The sequence below is a fragment of the Sus scrofa genome, chromosome 3 (genome assembly GCF_000003025.6).
Source record: "Sus scrofa isolate TJ Tabasco breed Duroc chromosome 3, Sscrofa11.1, whole genome shotgun sequence".
In the NCBI taxonomy this organism is placed as follows: Eukaryota; Metazoa; Chordata; class Mammalia; order Artiodactyla; family Suidae; genus Sus; species Sus scrofa.
Window position 1 is genome coordinate 100818569 of NC_010445.4, and position 13891 is coordinate 100832459.

General features: G+C 41.0%; 1 protein-coding gene and 1 pseudogene across 4 annotated transcripts in view; both read right to left on the bottom strand.

Annotated features, from left to right (window-relative positions):
* The window catches only part of TMEM178A (transmembrane protein 178A), a 273146-nt gene that overhangs the window by 204691 nt on the left and 54564 nt on the right, over window positions 1–13891 (bottom strand). For 2 of the 3 annotated variants that reach the window (XM_021088344.1, XM_005655244.3), the window contains exon 1: window positions 10675–10753. The gene's annotated coding sequence lies outside the window, so the exon portion shown is untranslated. Of the gene's footprint in view, window positions 1–10674; window positions 10764–13891 lie in introns of those variants that run through there. The other variant, XM_021088345.1, reaches the window with a different exon arrangement.
* Window positions 9925–10717, bottom strand: LOC102166222 (annotated as a pseudogene). The gene has a single exon (XR_001303324.2). The product of XR_001303324.2 is annotated as a histone H3.3-like (transcript).

Consider the following 13891-nt stretch of genomic DNA (forward strand, 5'->3'; position numbering starts at 1 on the left):
AGGCTGTTCAATAGACAAACACCCTAAAAAGACAGTCTTCAACAAAAGGCTGCCATTTCCTTTGCTTGAACACAGGCAGAAACATGAAAGACCCATGAAAATTGTCTCCCCACAGTGCAAACCCCAGGGCACTATTCTTGGTTCATCCTAAGCACAGTGAACCCCTAGAACCTGAACCGAGACTAAAGTACCTAGAAGACTTTGGACTTGGCTTTGTCCCCTGGTGAGAGGTTGAAGAACCCCCTGTTCACTGAAGAACAATCTCTGAAGTCACACTATCTGGGTTCACATCTCAACTATATCACTTACTTGCTGTATGTCATTGAGAAATTTATTTAGCCTCTCCATCTTTCAATCTCATCTATAAAATGGGATTATAATAACACCTACCTCAGGGTTAGGTTATTACAGCAATTTCTTGAGATTACAAAGTTAGTATAAAGATTACATGAGATTGTAAAGATTACATGTAAAGCATCTAACACAAGTTTCATAGCAAGTCCTCTGCGAACATTAGCCATTGGTATCATCACTCTTTTATTAATGCCTTCTCATGACTTTTCCTATCCTAGTGGACCTACTTGCTTATATAGAACCCCAACATTCATTGGCTTCTTTGGGCTTAGCTAAAATGTCCAGTCCTAGCCTGCACTCTCCCATTGTAAGCTGAAAACCAGTCTGACATCCTGATGGGTTTTCTCTTTTCCAGTAGTGGGCAAATTATGGCCTAATAATCCGAATACAATCTGCTCCTCCCCCTTTTTTAAAATAAAATTTTGGGGAGCCCAGCCACTTCTGTTCATTACATATTGTCTAAGACTGCCTTAGAGCAACAACAGTAGAGTTGAACAGCAAAGCCTAAAATATTTACTATTTGGTCCTTTAAAGAAAAAGTTTGCCAGTCCTTTCCCTCTGTCTATCTGCAGCTGTATATCAACCCCATGCAACAGTCTTAGGGTTACTGATCACCAAGGGGACCAGGTAAGGGTGGAAATGAGTCACTGCCAGTTCTCTCCATTAGAAAAACCCTTCCAAGGTACTATTAGCAGAGAAGGCATCGGTTTAACCTTTTAAGAACAGTACTTTATATTATCCTTCTCTGAATTGGAGTAGTTACATAGACCATCATTTGGCTAATATCCATTCAGCCAGCAAAACTAATAAACTTTCTGTGTGTCAAATGATTAGCCTGAAAACAGAACACTATTTCTAAAGGAAATTTCCTTTTATTAAAGGATTTTATCAAAGAGCTCTAAAAATAAAATTAGCCTTTCAAATAAGAGTAAATATAGATAGAATTTATCACTTTCATTTTCTCCATAGATATCCTTGACATGTTAATAATTGCCTAATGAAGACAGACATTTGATGAATATTTATGAGGATCATGGTTGATGAATTTGAGCCATGAACTATGCATTGAGTACTGGATTTCAGAACAAAGTCATAAGATACAGTTAGTCTGTATGCACTGAATGACCATTTTGTATTAGGCCCTCGACCCACATAGAACTTTCGTGCAATACGTTTTCAGGGCAGAGAGACAGAAAGTTACTTGAGAAACCCAGCTCTAACCAAATAACACAGATGCTTTTATATTGTTCAGAGAGCAGGCATCAACAGCCTTCTGAAAACAGCCCCAAAAATGCAAAAAGGGAAGTTCCCTTGTAGCTCAATGGGTTAAGAATCAGGCGTTGTCACTGAGGTGGTTCTGGTTACAGCTATGCATGGGCTTAGTCCCTGGCCTGGGAACTTCTTCATGCCATGGGCAGGGCCAAAAAAAAAGTTCAAAAAGGGTAAGTAAGGAGGGAGTATTTGGTAAATAGTGGATTTTTTTTGTAATGACAATATAGTATTTTAGAAATTTTAAAGAAAAATCCCCTTTATCCCTGTACCCTAGTACATTTGGCTTTTTGTGTTCATTTTGGTGTATTCCCATTTAGTCGTCGTCCAAATGCATACACATGTTCACATATGGTTGACTCTTAGTGACAGTTTATCCTAATAGGAACAATTTTTAAAATGTGTCCAAAGGTTGATCCAAAAGATGTTCATCACAGAGGAATCAATAGCATTGTGTATAATAGCTGTAAGTGGCTCTCAAAGCCTGCTGCACATGGGCACCACTTGGGGAGGTTTTCTAATGTGCCAGACCCACCTGCCAAACATTTTGATTTAATTAGCCTGAGGTGGGATCAAGGAGTGAGTATTATAAAGATCCAACTCTGGTGTGGCTGTGGCTGGCAGCTGCAGCTCTGATTCAGCCCCTAGCCTGGGAACTTTCATATGTTGCAGGTGCGGTCCTGAAAAAAAGAAAAAGAAAGAAAGCAAGAAAGCAAGAAAGCAAGAGAAAGAAAGAAAGAAAGAAAGCAAGAAAGCAAGAAAGCAAGAGAAAGAAAGAAGGAAAGAAAGAAAGAAAGAAAGAAAGAAAGAAAGAAAGAAAGAAAGAAAGAAAGAAAGAAAGAAAGAAAGAAAGGAAGAAAGAAAGAAAGAAAGAAAGAAAGAAAGAAAGAAAGAAAGAAAGAAAGAAAGAAAGAAAGAAAAAGAAAGCTCCCCCAGGTAATTCTAAAATGCAGCCAGGCTGAGAACCTTTGATCAAGCCCAATGCCTTAATTTTACAAGTCAAACATCGAGGCCTGGGGTGTCCTACAAACATGCTGCCCTTTCCTCAGCCAGAAGCTTCCTGGGGCCCTGGAAATCCCAGTAAATAAACAGCTGCTTAAAGCCCCCCTATAAAAAATAAAACACTTGGAGCTTTCGTTGGATGGGCAGGTGAGATGTACTCCAGGGTTCTGTGAGTAAGGATTTAGCCCTTGCAAAGCAAAGAATAAAAAGTCCTTGAAAGAGTCAAGGTCTGTAGGTGTGGGGTCTGGTATCACAACTTCAATTGGAGCTTTATCTTTGGCCTAGTTAGGATACACTGTCCAAGCGGTTGGAACTGGGTTCTCTCAGCCATCCTATCCTCAGCTGAACATTCAACAGAATGACTACCAATATTTAGAATTCTTCTTGAGTATGTGGGCTCCAAAACTGAAGACATAACTTGCTCCCTCATTTCTCTCTTCCACATGGTTGAAGTTTGAAGGGCTGCTGTATTGTCTCTCCCTTTGGGACTTTCCTCTGGAACTGGAGATTAATCATTATGCAAATATTAAATACTTTGAAAGTTCGAGAAAGGAAGGGAATTTGTTTAAGCAATTCTGTTCTTGGAGTTTAAATGAGAGATAACAAACAGCTGCTGCGATTTGACCTGCATTCAAATTCTTCAGTAGTGTTTGTATGGTTATCAAATTATTTTTAATTCTTCTTTGAGACTTATATGTACCTTTGCCAAAATTTGTATGGGTTCCCATACATTTCCAAATAAACTGACCATCACCCAGCCTGTCTGTATTCCTCCCAGACTTAAACGCTGTTCTGGGAAAAGACAGATTAAAACATTTCTCACTTGGAATGCTAGCTTGACTGAGATGTCATTTAGATTTTTTAAATAGCCTAAATGCCTGAGGTGCTCTGAAAAGAAATGCTGCCGAGTCTAGTGTTGCCTAATAAATAGGGCAAGTCATGCTCACTTAGGCACAGCCTGGAGGTAAAAACAGTCTTCACTCAGCCTGAAGGTCAAAACTCCTCGTCTTCACTGGTTGTATTTTCTCCATGTCCTCACAGGTTTCTGAACAATAGACTACTAGTTAATAATTCTTTATATTAAACTTCCCCTGTTGGAATCACGGCATGGTTTCTCTCTCCTGATCTGACCCATCCTGATACCAGGCCCTCAACAGACTCTGAGTTTGCTGAGAGCAAAGGAAGTGCTGCGGGGCTGGGACTGAAGCCAGGCAAGCCAGACACATAGGTTCATGGCCTTACAGGGTTATTCACGTGCAGGGTGGGCACTGGAGGGTGGATGCCTCCCAGAATGCTGGGCTTAGGTCATGTGTTTGTCTCTCCCTAATCCAGGCCCTGCTGTGCTCTTTTTTTCTTTTTCTTTCTCTTTTTTTTTTTTTCTTCAGAATTTAGTCTAACATATTCCAGAGAATTCTAGTTAGTACTTGCTATGGGCTGAATGTTTGTTTCTCCCCTGCACATACACATTTTGAAGCCCTAACCTACAATGCAATGGTATTTGGAGATGAGATCTTTGGGAGGTAATTAGGTTTAGATGAGATCATGAGGGTGGGGCCCTCATTTGGGGATTAGTGCCCTTATAAGAAGAGAAAAACAAGGAGAGCTCAGGCTCTCTCTTTCCACATACACTCACCCAAGGAAAGACCATGATAGCACACAGAGAGGCCAGGAAATGGGTCCTTGCCAGGAAGTGAATCTGCTTTGATCTTGGACTTCCCAGTCTCCAGAATTAAGAGAAATAAATGTCTGTTGTTTCAGCCACCCAGTGATGGTATTCTGCTATCAGCCTGAGCACACATAGTGCTCAATTAGCATTTAGTGAAAGGCTAGATTACTTTCTCTTTCAGAATCATTTCTCTAAAACAGCTTTAAAAAACAGTTGAACCTAGGAGTTCCCGTCATGGCGCAGGGGTTAACGAATCCGACTAGGAACCATGAGATTGCGGGTTCGATCCCTGGCCTTGCTCAGTAAGTTAAAGATCTGGCATTGCCGTGAGCTGTGGTGTAGGTTGCGGACGTGGCTTGGATCCCACGTTGCTGTGGCTCTGGCGTAGGCCAGCAGCTACAGCTCTGATTCGACCCCTAGCCTGGGACCCTCCATATGCCGAGGGAGCAGCCCAAGGAAAGACAAAAAGACAAAAAAAAAAAAAAAAAAATTGAATCTAGAAGCAGTATAGTGTGGTAACCAGAAGTTAGACTTTAGGGGTTCCTGCTGTGGTGCAAGAGGATCAGCAAGCAGCATCTTGGGAGCACTGAGGCACAGGTTCTATCCCTGGCCTAGGACAGTGGCTTAAGGATCTGGCATTGCTGCATCTGCGGCTTGGGTCACAGCTGCAGCTTAGATTTGATCCCTGGACCAGGAACTTTATGTGCCAAGGGGCAGCCAGAAAAATGGAAAAAAAGTTAGTCTTGTAGACCCAGGGTAAAACCTATCATGAACCTGGTCTAGTTATTCTCTGTGCTTCAGTTTCTTTAGCTGTAAAATATACATAATAATACCTACTTCATGGAATTATGGAAAGGATTAAATAAACTTATGCATGTAAAGATTTAGCTCGACCCCTCAAATGTCAGCTTGTAGTGTTGATAGTTAAAGTCACTCCCCATCAAAGTAACTAAAATTCCCCCTTCTCTGAGCCACAAAATGATGAAATTAAAACCCAAAATTCAGTATGTCAATAATTAGTCTTTCAGAGGAGTCCAAAGTCACAAAGGTTGAACATTGCCTGTGTCCCAAGAGCCAAACCAAAGCCAAAGTAAACAAAGTTTAGGAAGGAATGTAAAAAGCAGAGCAATGGCATCAATGGCCTTTCCCATAAGAGAAGATTGGATTAGAGTAAATATTCAGTCTGTTCTTTTTTTGTTTCCCTTTCAAAAAGTTGAAACTTTTTTTAAATTCAATTCAATGAAGATGTTTAATGCTTCTTTCATGTTCCAGGAATTATGTTAGGGAGTAAAGATTTAAAAATAAGATATCCTTGCTCTCAAACAGCTGAAGGTCTTGAGATACAGAGATAAGCATGTAAACAAAGCAAAGGTTATTTTGAGTGACGGTTACTCTAACGGAGGTGAAGTCCACAGGCTCTGCAGGAGAGAAAGGGTAGGGACCTGGCAAGGTCAGAAAATCCTTCCAGAGTAGAAAAGGGTAATATTGGTATTGCTATTGTCCTGCGAAAATGGAAAGGGAAGAATGGAAGGCATGACTTGCATTTTTCTTCCTTTCTTTTTTTTTTTTTTTTTTTTTTTTGTCTTTTCAGGGCCACACCCATGGCATATGGAGGTCCCTGGGCTAGGGGTCGAATGGGAGCTGCAACTGTCAGCCTGCACCACAGCCACAGCAACGCCAGATCCCAGACGTTTCTGCGACCTACACTACAGCTCACGGCAACGCCAGATCCTTAACCCACTGAGCAAGGCCAGGGATTGAACATGTATCCTCGTAGATTCTAGTTGGATTCGTTTCCACTGAGCCACAACAGGAAATTCTGACTTGCATTTTTTAAGTGACTAAAACAAGTTGTTTGTGATGCGACCAACAAGGTCTTAATTGCCAAAATATACAACAGTTCATATAACCAAAAAAAATGAGCAATCAAATAACCAAAAAAAATGAGCAACCGAATCAAAAAATGGGCAGAAGAACTAAATAGATATTTCTCCAAAGAAGATATACAGATGGCCAGTAGGCACATGAAAAGATGCTTAACTTTGCTAATTATTAGAGAAATGTAATTCAAAATACAATGAAGTATCACCTCATGGCAGTCAGAATGGCCATCATTAAAAAGTCTACAAATAATAAATACTGGAGAGGATGTGCAGAAAAGGGATCCCTCCTATACTGTTGGTGCGAATGTAAATTGGTGCAGCCACTATGGAAAACAGCATGGAGGTTCCTTAAAATACTAAAAATAGAACTACCATACGATCTAGCAATCCCATTCCTGGACATTTATCAGGAGAAAACTCTAATTTGAAAATGTACATGCACCCTAATGGTCATAGAAGCACTGTTTACAATAGCCAAGACATGGAAACAACCTAAATGTCCATCAACAAATGAATGAATAGGAGTTCACATTGTGGCTCAGCGGTAATGAACCCAACTAGTATCCATGAGGATGCAGGTTCTATCCCTAGCCTTGCTCAGTGGGTTAAAGATCCAGCATTGGAATTCCTGTCGTAGCTCAGTGGAAATGAATCCGACTAGGAAACATGAGGTTTCGGGTTTGATCCCTGGCCTCACTCAGTGGGTTAAGGATCCAGTGTTGCCATGAGCTGCAGTGTAGGTCACAGACATGGCTCGGATTTGGCGTTGCTGTGGCTCTGGCATAGGCTGGCGGCTACAGCTCCGATCAGACCCCTAGCCTGGGAACCTCCATATGCTGCGAGTGCGGCCCTAAAAAATTAGGACAAAAGACAAAAGACAAAAAAAAAAAAAAAAAAAAAAAAGATCCAGCATTGCCATGAGCTGTGGTGTAGGTCTCAGACAGGGCTCAGATCTGGCATTGCTATGGCTGTGGTATAGGTCAGTGGCTGCAACTCCGATTAGACCCCTAGACTGGGAACTTCCACATGCTGCAGGTGCAGCCCTAAAAAGCAAAAGAAAAAAAAAGAAAGAAAGAAAATCAAATGAATGAATATAAAAGATGTGGTATATGTGGTATAAATATAGGTATATATGCTATATATAGCAAATCTGACCTAAATTTCTTCATGAAATTTACCCAAACCCAAATGATTTATTATAGCACATCTCTAAAGCACTTCTACCAGGTTATCAGTTGTAGCTACAAAAAATAACACAAGAAAATGTTCTTGTATTTATACCATCCTTAGCCTCATACATAAGACTCTCATCACAGAGCCTATCACACCGTTGTCTCTTTCTCTTCCTCTGGTACAAGTTGTAGAAATGAAACCATGAACTGTGCAGGCAGATCAGGAGAAAATAGCTGAAAGGAGGCTATCCAAAGACAACAGGATAGAGAGTTACAGGCTGATCACCCACAGGCATGACCCACAGTTTTCTCCAAACCATGATGCCATTGCCAGTTATGGTTTCACCAGGAACTGACCTTGGCCCAGAGCCTTCCATTCACTTGGCCAGGGTCATTGCACACCTGAGAGGTGATTCCTAGCCAACAGACATACTCTTCATAGTCCCTTTAATCAAGCCTTGTATTGATGTTGGAGAGAAGCTCATTAAGAGTCACTAAAGGATAGAACTGGAAACTACGGAACTAGGATAGGAAGAGTAAGCTACATAAAATGGGAACCCTTGAAACAGTTGTACGAACACTCCCAGGGGATGACTTTGACGCGAAGGGTCAGAGGGAAGCAGGACATGTCTATCATGGCATGTCTACTTAGATTCTGATGTCCAAAAAGGAAATTTATGATATTTGAACACACACTTCCTGATTTGGGAAGGAATAATAATGAGATGAATAGATTACTATGTGCTGAGCACCCTGACCAGTACCCTGGAAGTACTCAATAAAAAAGAGCTGCCACTATTATTACCATTTAAAATATGCTCCTTATCATTAAGACTAGTTAAGGATGTTATTTAACACACAACACATTTTTGTACATAAGGGTCTCCTAAGGCGGGCACAGGGTAGGCTTAAAATGGCCCCCCCAAAGATACCAAGTCCTAATCCCTGGAACCTACAAATTTTGCATTATTTGAAAAATCAGTCTTTGCAGGTGAGATTAAGTTAAAGATCTTGAGATGGAGGAGATTGTTTTGGAGTACCTGTGGGGGCCCTAGATGCAATCCCAAGTGTCCTTATGAGAGAGAGAGAATTTACACACACACACACACACACACACACACAGGCAATGTGAAGATAGAGAAGAGAAAAATTTAAAGATGTTGGTCTTGAAGTGGCCTTAAAGATGGGCATAATGAAGCTACAAACCAAAGAATGCTAGCAGCCACTGGAAGCTAGAAAATACTAGGAATAGAGTCTCTCCTGGAGCCTCTGGCTACTGTACCACAAGTCCTGCCAGCACCTTGAATTTAGCCCCTTGATACTGAGTTTGGACTTCTGGCCTCCAGAACTGTGAGATAATAAATTTTGATTGTTTTAAGCCATCATATTTGTGGTACAGTAGCCAAAGAAAACTAATACAGGCATTACCTAGCTTGTCAACCTAGCAAAACCGCTCAGTAAACTGTTGTCCAGCATGAGTCCTAGGTAATGGGTATTAATTGAATTAATGGTGTGCTGATCAATCAGGACTCTGGTAGGGAGGGGGAGAGAAGAAGCCCTGATTTTTAGCAGATGCCAATTCCTGCGTGATAAATACCTCCACTACGGCCCTATGCCAGAAGCTTAACATCTGGTTTGCACATTTCTTTAATACTTAACAATCAGCTCTCACAAGCTGGTAGGAGCCGACTTCAGCACCTCCCAAGTAGAGGTGCTCTAAACCACTGGCAAAGTTGCCTTCAAACTGTATTGAGCATAATTTAATTTCTCCTTGATAATCCTGAAGGGTACTTCATGGTATCGTAGTTCCTGAGAGTCAACATGGGGAACATTAATTACTGTTGCACTGTGTATGTGCAGAGTTACTAATCAACAGCATTGGGGTGGAGAGCTTAAACCCTGAAAGGTTGAGAAGGAAAAGGCAGAACAGAACGTCCTGTCGGTTGTCAGTGTCTGGTTTTATTCCTTACGGAGCTCTGCAAGGAATCCAGCAGGGGCTATCTACTCCCTTAGGTAAATTTATTACAGTATAAATAGTAACAGCAGTGACAGAAATCATAATCATTTTCTTCCAATGGAATAAGGCTTTACAATTTTCAAAGTGAATTGGACTTTCACCTTCAGGAAAATAGAATAGAGACTTTATCTCCAGAAAAAAATGATGTGTGTGTGTAAAATTCAGTCTCTCTCTCTTCAGCCCCATGCTGCTGACTTCTGACTAGCATTCCAGTTGTGCATATCTGGGGCTTGGGAAATTTTCCTAGTTCCTGGGAAGGAAATTAACTAAAACATACAGACATCTCTGGCAAAAGTTACAATTTCACATAAAAACTTCCTTGCAATAACTTCACATATTGCTTCCCCTGGTGGAAGCAGTATCTCTAGGGAAAGCTTGGGTCTAAAACGACAACCCTGTTTTTAATGAAAATGAGAGCTGCAAGGCTGAAACCAGCAGCCTTTATTTCTCAAGGAGAAGTCTCCATCCTAAAAATCACTTTTTACAGATGATGTCATGACAGAGGTAAATTCCTCCAGATTTTTTTCTTCATGTTTTCAGAGAAAAACATTTGAAAATTTCTTTTTTTTTTCCAGAAAAATTTAACAGGTTTATTTATAATTGTTATAAAGTTGAACTGCTGAAACTTGTTCACTGAAACATTTTGACTTGCATTAATGCTTTATGTCCCCGCATTTATATTAAAAATTCACACACAAATGAAAATGGAAAAACTGCCAATACCTGATTTGTCCCCTATTTTTCCACTTGTAATCATATACTTAGATACCTTTTGACCCCATGGAAAAAAAATATCTAACGTTCAGAACTACCAATAACAGGAAGAAGAGAATTTTTTTTTTTAAAGAATGAAATGTTTCCCATCATAGTGGATTCTTAAGCATGTTCTCCACGTATGCGGCGTGCTAGCTGGAGGTCTTTTGGCATAATTGTTACATGTTTGGCATGGATAGCACACAGGTTGGTGTCTTCAAAAAGGCCAACCAGATAGGCCTCACTTGCCTCCTGCAAAGCACCAATAGCTGCACTCTGGAAGCGCATATCTGTTTTGAAGTCCTGAGCAATTTCCCGCACCAAGACGCTGGAAGGGAAGCTTGCGAATCAGAAGTTCAGTGGACTTCTGATAACGTCTAATTTCACGGAGTGCCACGGTACCAGGCCTGTAACGATGAGGTTTCTTCACCCCTCCAGTAGAGGGCGCACCCTTGCGAGCGGCTTTTGTAGCCAGTTGCTTCCTCCGTGCTTTACCACCAGTCGATTTGTGGGCGGTCTGCTTTGTACGAGCCATGGTATAAAGACCTCCTTACTTACCCCGCTTCTCCTTTGGCTGGAGCTCGGCGAGCTAGAGGCGGCGCTGGCGTTGGCGAGCGACGGCGGCGCGGCGGCGGCTGCGAACATTTCTTGAGTGAAAAAATAAGCAAATATGGTTACTACTCCTGCAACTCAAAAGTGTTTCCTGCAGATAAGACATTCCAGAGTATTTGCTATTCACATGAAATTGGAAGTGGGGGTGATCACTGGAGAAAGGATTGACAGATTGGTGGTTATGTTATCTATTCATAAATTAGATTGGTTATGGAAATCAATGCTCTCAAATTTCAAAATGTGTTATATATAGCATATCTACAATATATAAAATATGTATATATACATGTAAATGTATATTGTATATACATAAAATATGTATGTGTATTTACATACACATGTAAGTATATATTTATGGAAATAAAAGCAAGACAGTTATCCTTGCTAGTAGAGGACAATAAAACCATTTCAATAGTAAAGGACGAGGTTACCACTTCCGTTTCAATACAGTTGTAGTGTGTGCTGTTTATGTTCCCATATATACAAGGACCAGGACCTAAACCACAGGCTGTCTGATGCTGAACTTCAAGGTGTACTTTATTTATAAAAGATTTTCAGAACACATTTGTTGATCATCATAATGATGAGATGGTATTAAAATGTTTGACAAACACCAACTGCAGACAACATGTTCATTCCCTATAGGAAGGGGAAGGTCAGAGCTAGGAGGCTGAAGGAGTAGACTTAGGAAGCTTCAGTCCTAAGAATGAAGAATGACAGGGAGCCAGTTCAAACCCTTTGTGCCACAGGCTTTGTGGTACAAAAGGAGATAATCTGCTGTGTGTTTAAAATAACAAAACTAATAAGAGTCTGAATTTTGCTACTGGATTGACTAATTATTTTGCTTGTAAAATTACGTAGACCTTGCAGAGAATTTTAAGAAAATCTTTGCAGCGTACATATGTATAGGCCCTGTTGGTGACTTCCTTCCTTCTAATACAAGGCTATAAAAACACAAATTTCTGGAGATTGCTCAGAAAACTAAAAACAGAACTACCACCATTTGATCCAGCAATCCCACTCCTGAGCATCTATCCAGAGAAAACCATGACTCGAAAAGACACAGGTACTCCCATGTTCATTGCAGCACTATTTGCAATAGCCAAGACATGGAAACAACCCAAATGTCCATCGACAGAGGAGTGGATCAAGAAGATGTGGTACATATACACAATGGAATATTACTCAGCTGTTAAAAGGAATGAAATAATGGCATTTTTAGCAACATGGCTAGACCTAGAAATTATCATGCTAAGTGAAGTCAGTCAGACAATGAGACACCAACATCAAATGCTATCACTGACATGAGGAATCTAAAAAAGGACGCAATGAACTTCTTTGCAGAACAGATACTGACTCACAGACTTTGAAAAACTTATGGTTTCCAAAGGAGACAGTTTGGGGGTGGGGGGATGCACTGGGGGTGTGGGATGGAAATCCTAGAAAACTGGATTGTGATGATCATTGTACAACTATAAATGTAATAAATTCATTGAGTAATAAAAAATTTTTTTAAAGGACACAAATTTCTGTCTATAACAACTTTATTTTATTATTTTTTTTTATTTTTTGTCTTTTTTAGGGCCACACCTGCGGCATATGGCAGTTCCCCCAGCTAGGGGTCTAATCAGAGCTGTTGCAGCCAGATCCAAGCCGCATCTGTGACCTACACCACAGCTCACAACAATGCCGGATCCTTAACCTACTGAGCAAGGACAGGGATCGAACCTACAACCTCATGGTTCCTAGTCGGATTCATTTCTGCTGTGCCACAACGGGAACTCCTGTCTAAAACAATTTTAACTCGCACTTTTCCACGACAAGTGAGTATGTGGGATTCAAATAATCCCACACAAGATTCTAATAATCAGATGTCAAATATAATGAGGTAGGAGAACAAAGAAAGAGAGTACGAGAAATAATCCACAGATAATCCACTAATCTCTTAAATTAGAACATCTCAACAGCTACTCCAAGAATTTCATAGCATGTTCTTACTCTTGGATAAAATCTGTAACAAAAAATGAGACGGTCAAAGGATAACAGCAAAAGCAATCAGGAGAATCATGATTTTATAGTATTCCTAAACCAAAGGAAAAATCCCTGAAGAGTGAGAGGAACACGATGTTGGATTAAGATATAGACCTATGTTTGAATCCTGGTTGTCCATTTACAAACTGTGTAATAACCTTGGGCAATTCACCTAATTCCTCTGAACCTTAATTTCCTCTTTTTTTTTTTTTTTTTTTTTAGGGCCGCACCCACAGCATGTGGAGGTTCCCAGGCTAGGGGTCGAATCGGAGCTATACCTGCTAGCCTACACCTGCATCCTCATGGTTCCTATTTGGGTTCGTTAATCACTGAGCCACAAAGGGAACTCCAATTTCCTCATTCCTTAAGTAAGATAATTACACCTATTTCATAAGGTTTTTGAGAAAATGTACAGTAGAAGCTCAATCACTTTAATCTTCACCCAACAGATAGGAACGCCTGCTGTGCAGTTTTCTTTGAGGCTGTGAGGAAGTGGATACGGATTTCTGTAGTTGATTTGTGCCAAGAGATATAACTATTTGGAGAGGCAGGAAGGGCTGGAGGTGTGTGAAGGCTCCCCCGCTCCGATAGTTCATTTATACACTTCTGTCACCACCAGAGGAGTCACCTGGCTGTGGTTAAGGCTTCACTGAAATGGTTTGCATCATTCACATTCCCATCTGGAGAGAGGAAGCCTGGACATTTCTGCCCTGCCTTTCAGCATAGAGTCACCCACTGCCCACCTCCAGGAAGTCGTCTGAGGGGCAGGTATCATATGGTGGTAAGAGGCCTTGTAGCTGACACTGTTAGTTCTTTGCGCATTCTATATATCTTGTTTTTGGTTGTTGTTACTGTTGTTTTGTCTGCTCCTAGGGCATGTGGAAGTTCCTGGGTCAGGGACTGAACCTGCACCACAGCAGCAACCCGAGCTGCTTCAGTGACATGCAGGATCCTTAACATACTGAACCACAAGGGAACTTCTATGTATCTTGTACTAAGAGGCAGAACAGCACAGCGATGAGGAGGGCAGGTTTTGATGCCAAATAGACCTATTTACTTTCTTTCTTGGCCATGCCCATGGCGTATGGAAGGCCAAGAGGGCCAGGGATCAAACCCACACCACAGCAGCAAC